The sequence below is a fragment of the Marmota monax genome, unplaced genomic scaffold (genome assembly GCF_021218885.2).
Source record: "Marmota monax isolate L192 unplaced genomic scaffold, Marmota_monax_Labrador192_F-V1.1 WCK01_AAM20220418_F8-fsc00037, whole genome shotgun sequence".
NCBI lineage: Eukaryota > Metazoa > Chordata > Mammalia > Rodentia > Sciuridae > Marmota > Marmota monax.
This window is the reverse complement of record NW_026693245.1, coordinates 1,271,134-1,285,640: the sequence shown is the minus strand read 5'-3', so window position 1 is coordinate 1,285,640 and position 14,507 is coordinate 1,271,134. Positions and strand designations below refer to the sequence as shown.

The following is a 14,507-nucleotide window of genomic DNA, read 5'->3' as shown; positions in this document are numbered from 1 at the left end:
CGCTCCTCGCTCCGGGCTCCGCCGTCGAGCCGGGAGAGAGCCTCCGCCAGCGGCCAGGCATCCGAGCGACCCGGGCCCTTTGGTGGCACCGCGCTCACCCAGGGGCGGCACAGGCACCCAGAGCAGGTAAGGAGGCACATCTGGTGGCCCCGCCGCCACAGTGGACTCGGGGGCCTCTGTCTCCCCACCGCGCCCCGCCCCACCCACGAAGCCCCTGGGTTCTTCCCCCTACAGCGGGCAGCCGGGATGCGGGTGGATTAGACAGCAGTAGGCGTGAAGTCCCTCCGTGAAGGTTCGGTCACACTTTGGGGATCTAGGGTGGTGGGGGGCCCTAAGGTGGGAGGCTTCGGCCACTCGCGGGGTGGAGAGGACGAGGGGAGTGGCGAGGCTGATAAACGGAGTTTGGGAGGGAGGGGGCTAGCAGAAGGAAGCTGCTGGAGAAGGAGGAAATGCTGAATGCGAAACCCTTGAAGCGCTTGAGTCCCAAAGATTCTGTTGTGGGTTGAACCGAGCGTTTCTGTCATCGGAACCATTCCCAGCCGGCAGGACCGAAAGGGCAGGGCGTGAGGGGCGCAGCAGAGAAAGATGGAGGGTGGGGGTGGGGTGGGGCGGGAGTAAGGGGAGAAGGAAGAGGAGGAATTTGCTCTGATCGGAAGGAAGAGGGTGGGTTTTTGGTTTGGCAAATGGGTTTCCTTGACCCGTGGGACTCCTGAATCTTGGTTTGGGGTAACCAAGGAACACGAGGTTCACGCGACAGCGTGCATCCAGAAGCACATCCAGAGCCGATCAAAGCCCCAGTCTCGTACGTGGCTGAATTGCCTTCCCATCAACCTGTGGGTTACCTCGGAGCTTTTTATTTTTTGAGCCATTGGCCCAGAGAATGAGCCGCACGCCTCCACCGCCGCCCGGGCCTGCGGTGTGCGAGCTGCAGCCTGACAGCGCGCGGCCCTAATGGGGCTCAGCTTCACTGTGCGCTAAGGTTTGGGGTTTAGCAGTTTTTGCGTAAGGCGCAATCGCCGAAGTCTGACGTCCAGTTCCCGCTCCCCATCGCCAGAAAAATAAAAATTGCGGAACCCCTGGATCCGTTTGCACACACAATGCGTGGCTACAAACCGCATTCTTTTCATGAATATTCATCGAACGCTTGGCTGGGCTCCTTATCTGCTTCCCCAGAGACATTTCCGCCTTGAAACGAACTCGGTGGACAGCCTTTGCCCGAGTAATTTTCACTCTGTTGAAATTAGCTTGGCGTACATGGGTGCATTTTTAGTGCCTTGTGCAGGGTTGACACACCTCTGTCTTCCCCACGACCTCTAGCACTTGCTTGGCGGGTTAAAACCAAACACTAGCACTGAGGTGGTCTTCTGCTATAGGGGTGTGGATCAGCCCCCTCCCGCCCCCACCCACCCCTCTGGGAATACAGCCGGGGCTAACAGATCTCGGGTACTGCGGGCAAAATGAATGAATCGGGACTGTAATTACCTATTCCTTTGTCTTGGCCTCGCGCATGCGCTGGAGAGCAGGGTGTGGAGGGCCTGGCAGCCCCATCTGATCTCCCCATCATCCACCCACCCACTCCCCTCCGAAGCCTAGGAACAAAGGCTTTTGCCCTAAATATTTCTTAAAGCCCTGGGACACAAATGACAGCCCCCCCCCCCCGTGTGTATGTTTCCTCTTTCCCAGGCTATCACTCATCATTTGCTGTCTTATTGATTTCAACTGACCAAAAACAAGATTAGCCTTTATGGCGAGGGCAAATTGTGGATTAAATATATTTTAAACGTGCACTGCTATTTTACTTTCCAGAACTGTCCATTGTTCTTTTTCCTGTAACACATCCCTCTACCGGGATGGGTGGCTTTCTTAATTTGCATCAATTAACCATTCCTCTTGACAGAGCTTTGTTGCCGGTCATTTGACTAAAGGACATTGGTCTCAAACCAGCAGTGGGTGTTGCCCCTAGTAACACCACCTGGGAAAAATTAAGACATCTTGGCATTTATACGAACAAGATGGCCTACAAAAACCGGAGCGAGAAAATGGTTACCTTGTCAGGATCCTAACCCTTCTGGTTTCTCTTGATTCCCACGCTACTGTTTCATTAAGAGTTCCAAAATGCAAACCCCATGGAGATGGCTACTAGGACCGCCAGGGTGAATATGGTGAAGTTCTAAGTTCATGATGCTTCTTTTAAAAAAATTTATTTCTACAAAATCTAACCAGAAGCCGTGGTATATACATTGATGGCTGATTTTCTTTCAAATGATGTATTTTCCAGGTTATAACCCTTCAGAATTCTTTTTGGGTTTGTTTTTACCTTCCTAAAGGTGACTTACTATATATATCAAATAGGAGTTAAGCACTACATTTTCTGCAATGTAGTAGGTTATGTGTAAAAAAAAAAAAATTCATGCTGAAGCATTCTCAGTATATACTGGTGCAGTAACACGTGGCGTGAGAGGGAAGTCATCTCTTTTGTTCCTTTTAATAAAAACTTGATATTAGCCATGTTTAATATTACCAGAGCCTGTAATTGCTATGGTGGCAGCCTGGCTGTATTCTAGGTAGCATGGATCATTCCTTCTGTGCTGCTTAGTATTGAATGGGTTATTGTGGCTTAGAGGGCTATAGATGCTTTTTCTTTCTTTCTTCTTCTTATTTTTTTTTTTCCTTTTCTATTAGGTAGAATTTAGCAGGGTGGGAATACAGACTAATTTTGTGTTGAAATACAGACTAAATATACAAGCTGACATATGCCAGTATACCCTGAATTCAGGGAGTTTTGAGTTTTTAAACAAGATAATTTAAAAATCAAATATTAGCAATTATCAGTTATTTTATTTCTACAATTTTATTTATTTATTTTTACCAAGCTTTAGCAGGTAGAGGAAGGGAACTAGTTGAGTCTTTTGATAAAATGCACCAACAGTGACTGCAACAGTGGCCTTATATCTCTAACTGGTACTTAGGCCACCATTGTGGTATAGAGAAGGGATCCTTTTTTTCCCCTCCCCACCCACATCACCCTAATTTAAATGTTCAGAGCCCTAGGCATTTAGGTTCCCTATCCTTGGAGGCCTCTTAATAATTCTCGGGAATTACCTGAAAAAACCACATGATGGTTTAAGATCTCTTTAGGTTTTTTTCTCCCCCAATTTCACACCAGAACAATTTCACGTCATTTTCTTTCCATGGTTAAAATAACTGGAATATGATACCAGAGAAGAACTTGCCTTTGCAGGAGATTTGATCACTGTAAAATGGATGCCTGTGTTGTTTGTGATAGTTTTGTAAAAATATTGCAACATCTAGAACCATTTTAAAAGCTATTAAAGCACCATGTATATACACACATGTGTATGCATAGTGTGTATGTACATACAGGCATGGATATCTATTTATATTTATGTACAGATTGTAAAAATCTTATTAATGATATGTGCTAAACTAGTTGGTATAGAACATTATTTTCTAGTGGTTTTACATTGGTCTTTGGAAAATAATCAGTTTCTGTCTTTCTAAGTATATGCTTAGAAAAGGCTCACTAGTCTACTAATATGCTCATCTTCAATTTCTCCCAATGTATTCCTAAAATAAATGGCTGCCTGGAGCATCTGAAGCTAAGATGTTCATTTAGAGGCTTCAAAACTCATTAAACACTAATGAACTTTTGAAGCTGGAGTACACAATGCTTACTAAATAAAGGACTTATACTTTTTTTTTCTGTTTAATTTTTGTGATCTCTTGTAAAATTTCATTTTTCAAAATATGTCCCCAAAAGACCTGTTAAAAAGTAAAACAAGTACCTCTGGTATTTGATTCTGTTGAAAGAGACATTTTGATTCGTTCAGGCCTTTCTCACTCAACTCATCTTGACCTATTCCTTTCACACCTTCTTGGTCTTCCTGATGATTGTGTGAACTGAAATCCAGGTAGCTATTGAGGGCAAACCATATGTGGATGCATTGGATGGTCCCTGGGACAGATGCAGAATCCTTATCATCTTTTCAAGTTTTCTCAAGTCAGTCCTTTTCATTTTTTTTCTGTCTCTTAAGTCTTTAGATAATGTGATGAATGTGAACTTTACGGCTTGAAATTACCATGAAGTTGCAAATAGAAGTTTTTGAAGGATAAAATACTGTCTGGGCATCTGAAAGGTTCTCAGATACCCTAACTTCTGTCCTCTAGTGGAGACATATTTGAAATTCTGTAAGGTGTTGTATGGAGATTTGCCCAGGAGTAGATTGTGTGGTGTCAGGATGGCCACCCTCCTTGAATTTCCTAGGGCTGCTATGTAACTCAAGAGGTGGCATTTAAGTTCTTTTGAGAAAAATATAGGTAGTTTTAAAACCACAGCAGTTCCCAGCCTGCCAGAAGAAGGATTATGTTACATGCCATTCCCCCGCATAGCTATTCAGACAGATAGGTGGCTGTCATGTGATTAAAAATTGTCTGTGAACCTTCTCAAGAGTAAAAACAATCATACAGAATCAAATTCTCAACAGGATAGAGTTAAATTTTAATTCTGAGGAGACAACAAGCCTAAGTGGGATTACAACAGCATTCTCCTTTTCCCGCTGGAAGTTAGCAGGAGAATGGAGTGGGAGGCCAAGAGAGGCAAAGGGTCCATTTTCCCTCTACTGTAAACTAGGATTTAAATGCAAATCCAGGGATAGCAGAAGCCAAAGCCAGAGGTTGTGATTGAGCAGATTGGAAGTCTAGGAATACATTCCTGAAAGCTTTGGAGACTTAGAAATAGAAACCATCTGTAAGCACAACAGGGGCCCAGGGCATAAGGAAATACTTCAAGATAATATAGGAAAATGGTGCTCAGTGGGGAAGGCAAAGTCCTTACACAACATTTTTTTCCTTATCACTTGAATATTTTATGAACTTTTACTGCTTTTGAAAATTTATTTTGGATATGGTAAGAAGAACTGGGCTTCAAAGGCTTGTTTTTTGAATTTCTCTTTGAAATAAATATTTCAACAATTGTGCTTTGTGTAGGGAGTATGACTTTTAGATACTGTGACTTATAGGGTTTGGTGTGGTTGGGCCAAATTCACCCTGATTAGTCCTCTCTTTCAGCCATTTACTAGCTATGTGACTTTTGTCAAATTGCTTGGCTTCTTTATGCCTCAGTCCTCATCATTAAAATAAGACAGTAATACAGGGTTATTGTAAGGATTAAGTAAAATTGTCAAACAGGACAAAGCCTCATACATACTCAGTGCATCTTTGTAATCCACATTCATCATAAAGTGGGGAAGAACACTGATTTTCCTAACTTTATCCCCTATTTCTATAGTTATTCACATGCTTGTTTCAAAGGGATCATTATTGCAAGACAAGCTGATGCTATTGCCTTGGACAGAGTTTGGTAGGACATAGAAGTCAGTGGTTTAGAAAATCCTCCAGGCATAGCTCTGATTCCTTGATTGTTAGATAGGACACTTGTAATAGTTTCCAAAGCATACACACAGTGGGGGTAGAAAGTTGATATAACCTCGGCCTCCACAGTGCATTGGCATTTTTTGAGATGAAAATAATAATAATAATAATAATAATAATAATAATAATAATAATAATAATAAATGAAGATAATGTGGTGCAAGTCCTTGAAACTACAGAGAAAGGCTTACTCCATGTTGAGACATGAGCTCAACTTGATTAGCCATATGACCTTGGCTATGGACATAATTCATTTGGATTCCTAAAATACTTAGCTTTGTTATATCTTGAACCAATATGCATTAGTGAGCATTGAAAGAAGTCACTTGGTCATTTCTGGTAAGATTGATAAACCAACCTCAGTATTAAAATTCTGCATCATGTATTATCTGGTGACAATCCTCCATCCCTTCACACAGCTGACATAGTGTCACCTTTTCACTTTCCCACATCTTTGCCCCCTCCATACCAGGAAGAAAACTGAAACCTGTATTGGGCAGGAATGTAAAGGTGCTGTTACCTGTTGACAAATCTGTGGAAGCAATTATCCCCATGGAGACCTTAGATACAGGCCTCCTAAAACCATGAAGGAAGTTCTTTGGAATTTCAGATATTTGGGGTGGATCAATCCTGGAATTGGTCTGAAAATTTCAGGCATTGAATTTAGGGGCATATTCAGATGATTTTTTTTTTTTTTTGTCCTTCTGGGCACATATGCTTGCTTTTGAGCAAAGGTAGAATCGTTCTAATTTTAGGTAAGATATGTTTAATGGTTTCTTTAAGCAAAGTCGGTTTTTTAATCTTATGGATTCAGAAGGGTAGTTATAGTTACTCTGCCAAGTTTACCAAAGGGAAAGAGACTACAGTGGTTCTTTATAAAAGCTTCTTTGAAGATTTTTTTTTTAACTTGGGAAATTAAAGGATGAGGATGGATACTTGGTGACAGTTTATCGCATGCGTGATAACATGCTCAAATTGACTTTTAATCCCCTCAAACAAATTGTAAGACACATTTTATCTTTGAATAAGTGAAAAATAGAGAGTTAAATAATGTACCTGAGATCCCAATGCTAATAGAAATTGGTGGGACTTAAATTGGGTCTTATGGCTTTCTGCCCTGTTCTCTTCACTAGCACCACACTGTACTGCCTGTGAGCCTTGACATTTCATCTTACATAACATGGACCCTTAGGATAAAATAAGTAACCTCTTAACATATAACACCTTCAATATCCATTCAGATAGAGTTGCACTAAGTGCATAGTTTAAGTATTCAAGCAGTAAGTACAGTAAGTACCTCTGTACCGGAAGTGCTGTTTGTCATAGTGAACAGCCACTCACTCATACTCTTAAACATTTCCAGGACAATGAAGGTGGTGAAGATGGTGTTTGCTGTTATTGAGGACTGCAACTGAGTGTGGATGTAGTCAGCCTCTTCTCTCACGTCCTGACATTTCACTTGGGGTGGGAGTCACACTTCAAATGCCTCATCTGTGATTCTGCTCTTGGGACATGGTTAGGTGCTTATCCACCTGTTTGCATCTGTGTAACCAGGGTTGCCAGGTTAGAATAAGCCAAATCCTAGACTTCTGTCTCTGTGCAGGATTCATTTTCAGAAGGTCAGTGGCTACTTTTAACCACTATCCCAGCCTCAGCCCTTTGTAAATTCTTGTGTCATTGGAGCAGGGTGGAAAGCTCAGGACTAATATGTTTATCTCTAAGATCAACAGGATCTTAGAGAAATTACTGGCTTGCACAAGGTCCCATGAACTCGTTAGTGGCCTAGGGGAACTTCAGGTTGTTTCCCAATAAAACCTCATTCCTGTCATCCCTCCTTGCTGAGGGAAAGAGGGTAGGCAGAGACAGAGAGACAGAAGCAGTGTCACATTGAGTCAGACTCTTACTCATTGCTTGCAACACAAAATACAACAGAACAATACAACACAACAAAAGAAAACCAAAGAAACCTACCATTCTTTAACCCTGTTACCATTTTTTTTTTTTAAATCTCATCTGGGTTCTATTTCTCTCTGTCTTCCTCATAGGGATCTCCTCTGCCCTTTACTATACCACATGTGCTCCTATAGGGAACGTTCTGTAACTAATGCTTTCTGCTTCATCCGTTGGCATCTGTCTCCCTTATTTTTCCCGTCTCTGCTTCTTGCATTGTATGCATATAATTTTCTTCATATTCCAAAGAATATATGCATGTATTGAAACACCTTTCTTCATAAAATTAAAAATTAGTACTGTGTATTGGTTTTCTTCCTAAAATGAACAATGGGTACAGGGTTGAGTCTGTGGATGGCAGGTACAGATTTCAAAGGAGAACCAGTTGGTTTTAGACTAGTTTGGGTGTTGTAGAATGAGTGGGACAGTGGAGCACCCTGCCATAGAATCTCAGGAACCTCAGAGCCTCTGGGAATACCAGCATGCTGCTCATCACTGTGCACAGGTGGTGATGGAGACAGCATTTCTGCTGATTTCTGGTGCTCTCTGTCTTATTGGTTTGGGAACTGCATACAGCAGGAGATTTAATCTTTTTTTTTTTTTTACTTTAAAATTACCATTTACAGTAATTGGGCTGGTTTTGAGATTTAAAAGAGGTGAATGTTTCTGAAGTAGTCCTTAAAATATGGGACTTGGGGCTGGGATTGTAGCTCAGTGGTAGAGCACTTGTCTAGCATGTGTGAGGCACTGGGTTTGCTCCTCAGCACCACATAAAAATAAATAAATAAAGGTATTGTGTCCATTTGCAACTTTTTTTTTTTTTAAATATGGAACCTAAGTATTTAAGTTACTAAAACAAGTTATAGGGCTTAATAATGAAATTCTTGAAACATATTAACAAGTTAAACTGTTTGTGTGCCTTAAGTGGAGCTTTGAGGAATTTATATTTTTCCAGAGAAACCTGAAATAAATAAGGGACTGCAGTTTTCATAAGACTTTTTTTTTTTTCTTTCCATACCAGGAGTCAAACCCAGAGATGGTAGGCAAGAGTTCTATCATTGGTCTACATTCCCAGCTCCCACTTAACAATTTTTTATTTTGATACAGGGTGGTTCTAAGTCGCCCAGACTGGCCTCCTTGCAATCCTCCTGACTCAGCTTTCCAGGTTGCTAGGACTACAGGTGTGTGCCACTGCGCCCAGCTTTCTAAGAGTTTTAACCATTACTTAGGCTGATGCAGAAAAGGATGTATTACTAAAATAAACTCAAATTAAGAATTCTTTTTTAAGTTGATTAAGAAATAGATGTACAAGAAAAGTTTCTGGTTGAACTTTGAGAATTACAAGTTTCCCGGATTGCTCAGCAAAGTGACTTTGGAAAGACCCATATCATTTTCCAGCTGATAGGCTATTCAAAACACCTTTACCACACAGACTAATACAAGAGCCAAGTTAAATAGTAGCAAGATCTAATCAAGGTGAAACAGTGTATCAAAGTGGAAAACAGTGACCATCTCTTCACAGTGTGATCCTATATGGTCCTATATGAAGTCTCCAGTTGTCCAGTTTTCCCAGATGTCTCTCCTAGGCATCTCTGAGCTCATCCTAGAGATTGCAGGGGCTATAGGAATATTTGCTTTCTCTGACATTTACAGGTGTTCTCAGTTGTTTCAATAGGGAAAACAGTATCTGTGTTCTGCATTTGCTTAGGATTACTAAAGATGATGAGAGAAAAGACAAAAATTAGAAAATCAGTGATTTATAGGTAAGCAGGTCCGAGACAACTCCCCCCTTCTTTATTCTACAGTTTATGAAAGGTTAAGTGACTGGGTGTTTACTAATGACATTAATATGACCAAATAAGACAACCTGAAACCTTCTTTGAATGATTCCTTTTCCTGAGGGGAAAGAGAAGAATCTCAAGTAACTACTGATGGTGGCAGTGGTTTCTGAGGCTTTTCATGGTCACCAACTTTAGGTAAACAGGGCGAATGCTGCACTAGTGACACAGGGTTTATCAGTGGGGATCTTTTGTTGATATCTCAAACTCCAATTTCTTTGGGCTCACACAAATGGACTTCACAAACCTGGTTTCAGAATTTTCAGCGTTTGGTTTTCCTACAGATAGTCACAAGTGTTTGTACCCACTCTCCACCAAAGGTTGTTAAGACAAGACTGACAATGGTCTCCCAGGTGTGTGTTTCTTTTTGTGACTCACAACTCAGTGTTTTCCTTCATCTGATGCAATGGTTGACTAATGAAAGGTTTCAGGGCAGGTTTGGTTATCCTTTCTCTGGTGGAAGAAGCAAAAACAGAAAAACAAGTCATTAATAGCTCACTACATTTATCTCTGCCTTTCTATTGTAACTGGTTTTATTTCTGCCATCCAGAAAGCTTGGGCTTTGGTTCCATCTGAACTAAGGTCTTGGATGTGCAGGGAGAGGGTTATCACAGGAAAACTAAACTGACCACAGGGCAGATGGTAGTAGCTGGACCACGGAAAACTAAAAAATCATTTCTCTAAGGTAAGAGTTTTAGTTTTATATGGGATGAACTCTTAATGGAAAAGGAGTCCTACTAATTTCTCTAAGATAAGGGGTTTAGCTTGCTGCAACTCTGAAAGCAGAGATTTGAACAAAAAAGATAATTTAACAAAAAAGTGAATTTTATATTCATCTCCTAGGTTACCCCAAATCCATGTTAATTAGCTCTTGCTTAAAAAATCACTTTGTTGGGGCTGGGGATATGGCTCAAGTAGTAGCGCACTTGCCTGGCATGTGTGAGGCACTGGGTTTGCTTCTCAGCACTACATAAAAATAAGATAAAGATATTATGTCCACCTAAAGCTAAAGAATAAATATTTTAAAAAATCACTTTGTTGCAGTTTAATCTTTAGTGCTGTCAATAGCAACACATTCTTTGAACATATCCTTGTTTCTAGCAGTGAATGCTACTATGCTATGTTGGGAAGGTAGTGACAGGGGTCAGGGAGAGCAGTTGGCAGATTAGCACACATTTTTGTTACCTCTTGATCTTGTATTCTCTAGACCTAGAGCTAGGACTTGGCAGGTTTCATTCCTGTATTGATTCCCCTTGGGTAGGCACATTACCAAAAGAGGATCCTTTGTCATTTGTGTGGTAAGTTCGCCAAGAATCTCAGATAAAGGGCAAAGAAGTCCAGAGTGATGCAATACTGCAAAAAATGTTAACTGCTATTTCTAAGAAGAGTGAAGAAAACCAATGCCAGTTTTGAGTTGGGTGTGATTTCTGTTGGAAGAGGGTGAGAACTGGAGGATATATATCTTAAGTAAAATATACCCTCAGGATATTAAGATGGTTGTTAATATTAGCAGAACACAGCATAGCAAACCAGCAAGCCCTGACACGTTGGCGGCTGTTTGCATAGTTTACCTGGTGGAGGAAATATCCAACATAGAGCCAAAGTTTTGGCATACGGTGGTTAGCATGAGGTCTAGTTGACTGAGACACATTTCCATTTGATTCCAGTAACACATTTAACTACCTCCCAAGCTGACTACACAGTTGCAGACTTGAGAGAGGAAGAGGCATTTGTGAGAAGCATTTCTTGTTAAATATCAGTGTTGGTAAAACCCTTCTGAAAAGGAGGAAATGGCTACACTGGAGGGAAGTGTCAGCAGGGTAATTTTGCAGCAGTATCCTTGCATAGGAGAGGGGAAAGATCTTCCTTTTTCCTCCTAGGAGTGTCTGGATTCCCCTTATGTAGGCAGGATTTCTGATCAGTGCAATATAGACAGCAAAATCATGTTGTTGTAGGCCAGCGGTCAATGACCTCTGCCTTCTGAACTCCACTGTTCCAGCCTCATGGTATTTGCAGGGGGAGGTTTGGAAAGACTGGGAAGATCTGCTTGCAGGAGTAGAAGTGGTGGTGGCTTTATTTCTGCATCATTCTTCTTGTGCTGCCATAAGGATGTTACAGACCATGTGGTTTAAGCAACAGAAATGTATTTTCTCACCATTCTGGAGACTGGAAGTCCAAGATCAAGGTGCTGGCAGGGCTGGTTACTCCTGAGGCTTCTCCCCTTGGTTGCAGGTGGTTGTTTTTTCACTATGTCCTCTCAGTGTGTCCTAATCTCTTTCTTCAAGAATACCAGCCAGATTGGATTAAGGACCATCCTAAAAGCTCTATTTCAATTTCATCACCTCTTTAAAGGCCCTATCTTTAAATACAGTCTGGGCTTCTGGGGATTAGGGCTTCAACATAGGGATTTTTGGGGGATGAGATTCTGCCTGTGACAACTGCTGTTTCATATAAGGAAAGAGAGTCCAGTGAAGAACTTTTGAAGCTCTCTGACTCGGGAAGAAGGGAGTGGGCGAGGGAGATGGACAACCTGGTTTCCTCCTCATGAATCCATGGGAGGCCAGCACAAGGGTCTCCATTTGACACATGAAATGCAGAGAAGTTGATTTCTCCAGGATTCAGAGTCAGGTTTCGGTGTCCTCCTGGACCCAGAGCTTTAGGGAGCTGCACCAATAGGCATTTACACATGGGGAACTTCTTTTCCTTCTGACATTAAATTTGAGGTTTTCCTTCTACCTGAAGACTTTCCTAAGTGTTATAAGAGACTGAATAAAGAGAGAGAAAGAGGAAGAGTTGCTAAGTGTGTGCAATATAAAGATATAACCAGACTCAGGCTTTCTAAATTAGAAGGGAATTATTCTGGGGAAGCTTCTTTTAAAATTCTCTGTCATTAGTGGCAATGATAGGGAGACCTTCCCTTTCTAGACAGAAGAGATGGCCAGATGTGTAGGCCAGTTTAAAATCCTCTTTTAGCATCTATGCTTGTAGGTATGGATTCAGCAGACAGATTTTTACCAAGGGACGAGTTTTGTTGGACAAAGGCTTGGGGTTGAAGACTTTGGAAGACAGGGGCTCTAACAAGAGCAGGTGTTGGAAGAGTGGGATTTGGTGACAGGTTTATGATTTCATGGGGTACCATGGTGGCAGAAGTAATTGCCAGGAATTGTATGAAATCCTTGATGACTACAAAAATCAAGGCTAATGAATCTTGGGGCCTTTCCAAGCAACAAAACAAGTAGTGATACTTAAAGGGACTCTTTAGAGGGACATTCTAAGCAGATCTGGAAGTGGGTATGTTACACATAGCAACTGTGAGAGGCTCTTTTTAAAGAGAATTTTACAACTTTTGGGAGTGCCTGCTCAGGTCATTCAATCATTGCTTTCCTGTTTCATGTTTCAGGTCACATCATGTTGTATTAACTATGGCAACCTGAGCACGACCTCATTAATCCACAGTGAGATTGAATATGACAATTTAATTTTATTACACCAGATAAACAAATCTCTAGCCCCCAAATAATTGAAAGTTGATGCTCTTTAATATCTTTTATTAAAATTTCCACTGGTGAATGATCTTCTGCATAAAACATGGGGTGTGAGCTACTTTCAAATATTAAAATTTAGACTTTTAAAAATTTGTGCAAGTCTTATCTTCAATCCATTTCTGGTGGTCCTCTTGAAGTATACAATTTTTTTGTATGTGTGCCCCCTCTTCCATTCAGGTCAGAAGGCTGGCATATCTGTGCATTGTCCTCCAAGGCCCATCCTTACAGCATTCTTTTTTCTTTTGTAAAAATTTGTTCTAATTAGTTATACAAGACAGTAGAATGTGTTTTGACACATTGTACACAAATGGAGCACAACTTCTTCCTCTGGCTGTATAAGGTGCAGAGTCACACTGGTCTTGTAATCATACATGTACATAGGGTAATAATGTCTGTCTCATTCCACAGTCCTTTCCACCCCCACACCCCCTCTCCTCTCCTTATTCTCCTCTGCACAATCCAAAGTTCCTCCATTCTTCCCTACCTCCCCCCATTATGCATCAGCACCTGCTTATCAGAGAAAACGTTTGGGACCATCATTCTTTCATTTCTCACATTTGCTCATTTCTTTTCACCTTAAGCTAGGAAACTAGTTTGAAGTGAGACCATCCTTCTCTTGGCAACTACCTCTTGCAAATCTAGTGTAGCATTTCTCCACCTAAGACCGTCCATCCCAACTCTCCGTTACACCTAGAATACAATTCAAAACCCTCCTCTGGTCTGCAGGGTCCTGCATGTTCAATCTTCTGTTTTCCTCTACAGCCCACTTTCAGTCTCACCCTCCCCACCTCTGTGGTCCAGCCCACTGGCTGCAGAAGTTGCCCCCAGCTCCAAGATCTTTCCTCCTGTTTCTTCTGCATGGAATATTTGTTTTCCCACAGAGTTACTCCTATTCAATGTCATTTTCATGAAGATCACCACCCCTCATAGTACTGGACATTCTTGTCCCTGGACTCACTACAACTGATGTGATTATTTAATGTTTCTGCTCCTCTAGATGGAAGTAGCTGGGAGGCAGGGATGTGTCAGCTTTTCTTAGACCTATCACTGTGCCCTGTGACAATTTCTGGTCCATGCTCAGCACTCCATGTTTGTTCAGAGCATGTTATCTTCATGGAGGGCACATGTCTCCTGAAAGTCACCTTTGACAGCTGAAATGACTTCAGTATAGGGACACTAAATTATTTCACCTCATCAGTTGTGCTCACTATGAAGATGAATAGCTGATGAACTCCAATTAGTGTAATTATTCTGTTTCCAGCCAGTAACCTTGGTAGTAATTGTCCTAAAGCCCTGAGACATTACAAGTAATTAGTCCTGATGGCTTGTGCATCTCAGCTTCCTCCCAAGGTAGAGTCTGGAATGGAGAATAAAATTGTGTGTTATTTGTGGGAAGCAAATAATATTACATCGTGGGGATTTATTGAAAAATACGGTTAGTGAAAGTTGGGGCAGATTTGTCTGTTCTTCCAAATCACTGAATGTCATTCGTTAGCTCTGGACACCAGTAAGCAGCTTAATCAATGCATGATAGTAACAGCCTTTGTGAAGTCCAGAATATTAGGTCCCTGGATAAGCATGTGATTTGAAATCGTCACATATCTATGAATGGTAAACCTATCAAAGTAACAACGAATGGAGCTCTGGCTCTGTGCTGTGTCCACTTACACTCAATTGTGAGTTTCTAGTTGGGACTTTGTTCATCTGTAGATATCAGGTTGCT

At 41.5% G+C, this 14,507-nt stretch overlaps 1 protein-coding gene across 1 annotated transcript in view; it reads left to right on the top strand.

The window, feature by feature from the left end:
- The first annotated feature begins 64 nt into the window (after positions 1-64).
- The window catches only part of Basp1 (brain abundant membrane attached signal protein 1), a 52,455-nt gene continuing 38,012 nt past the window's right edge, over positions 65-14,507 (top strand). Inside the window, exon 1 of the mRNA XM_046456387.2 lies at positions 65-126. The gene's annotated coding sequence lies outside the window, so the exon portion shown is untranslated. The remainder of the gene's footprint in view (positions 127-14,507) is intronic.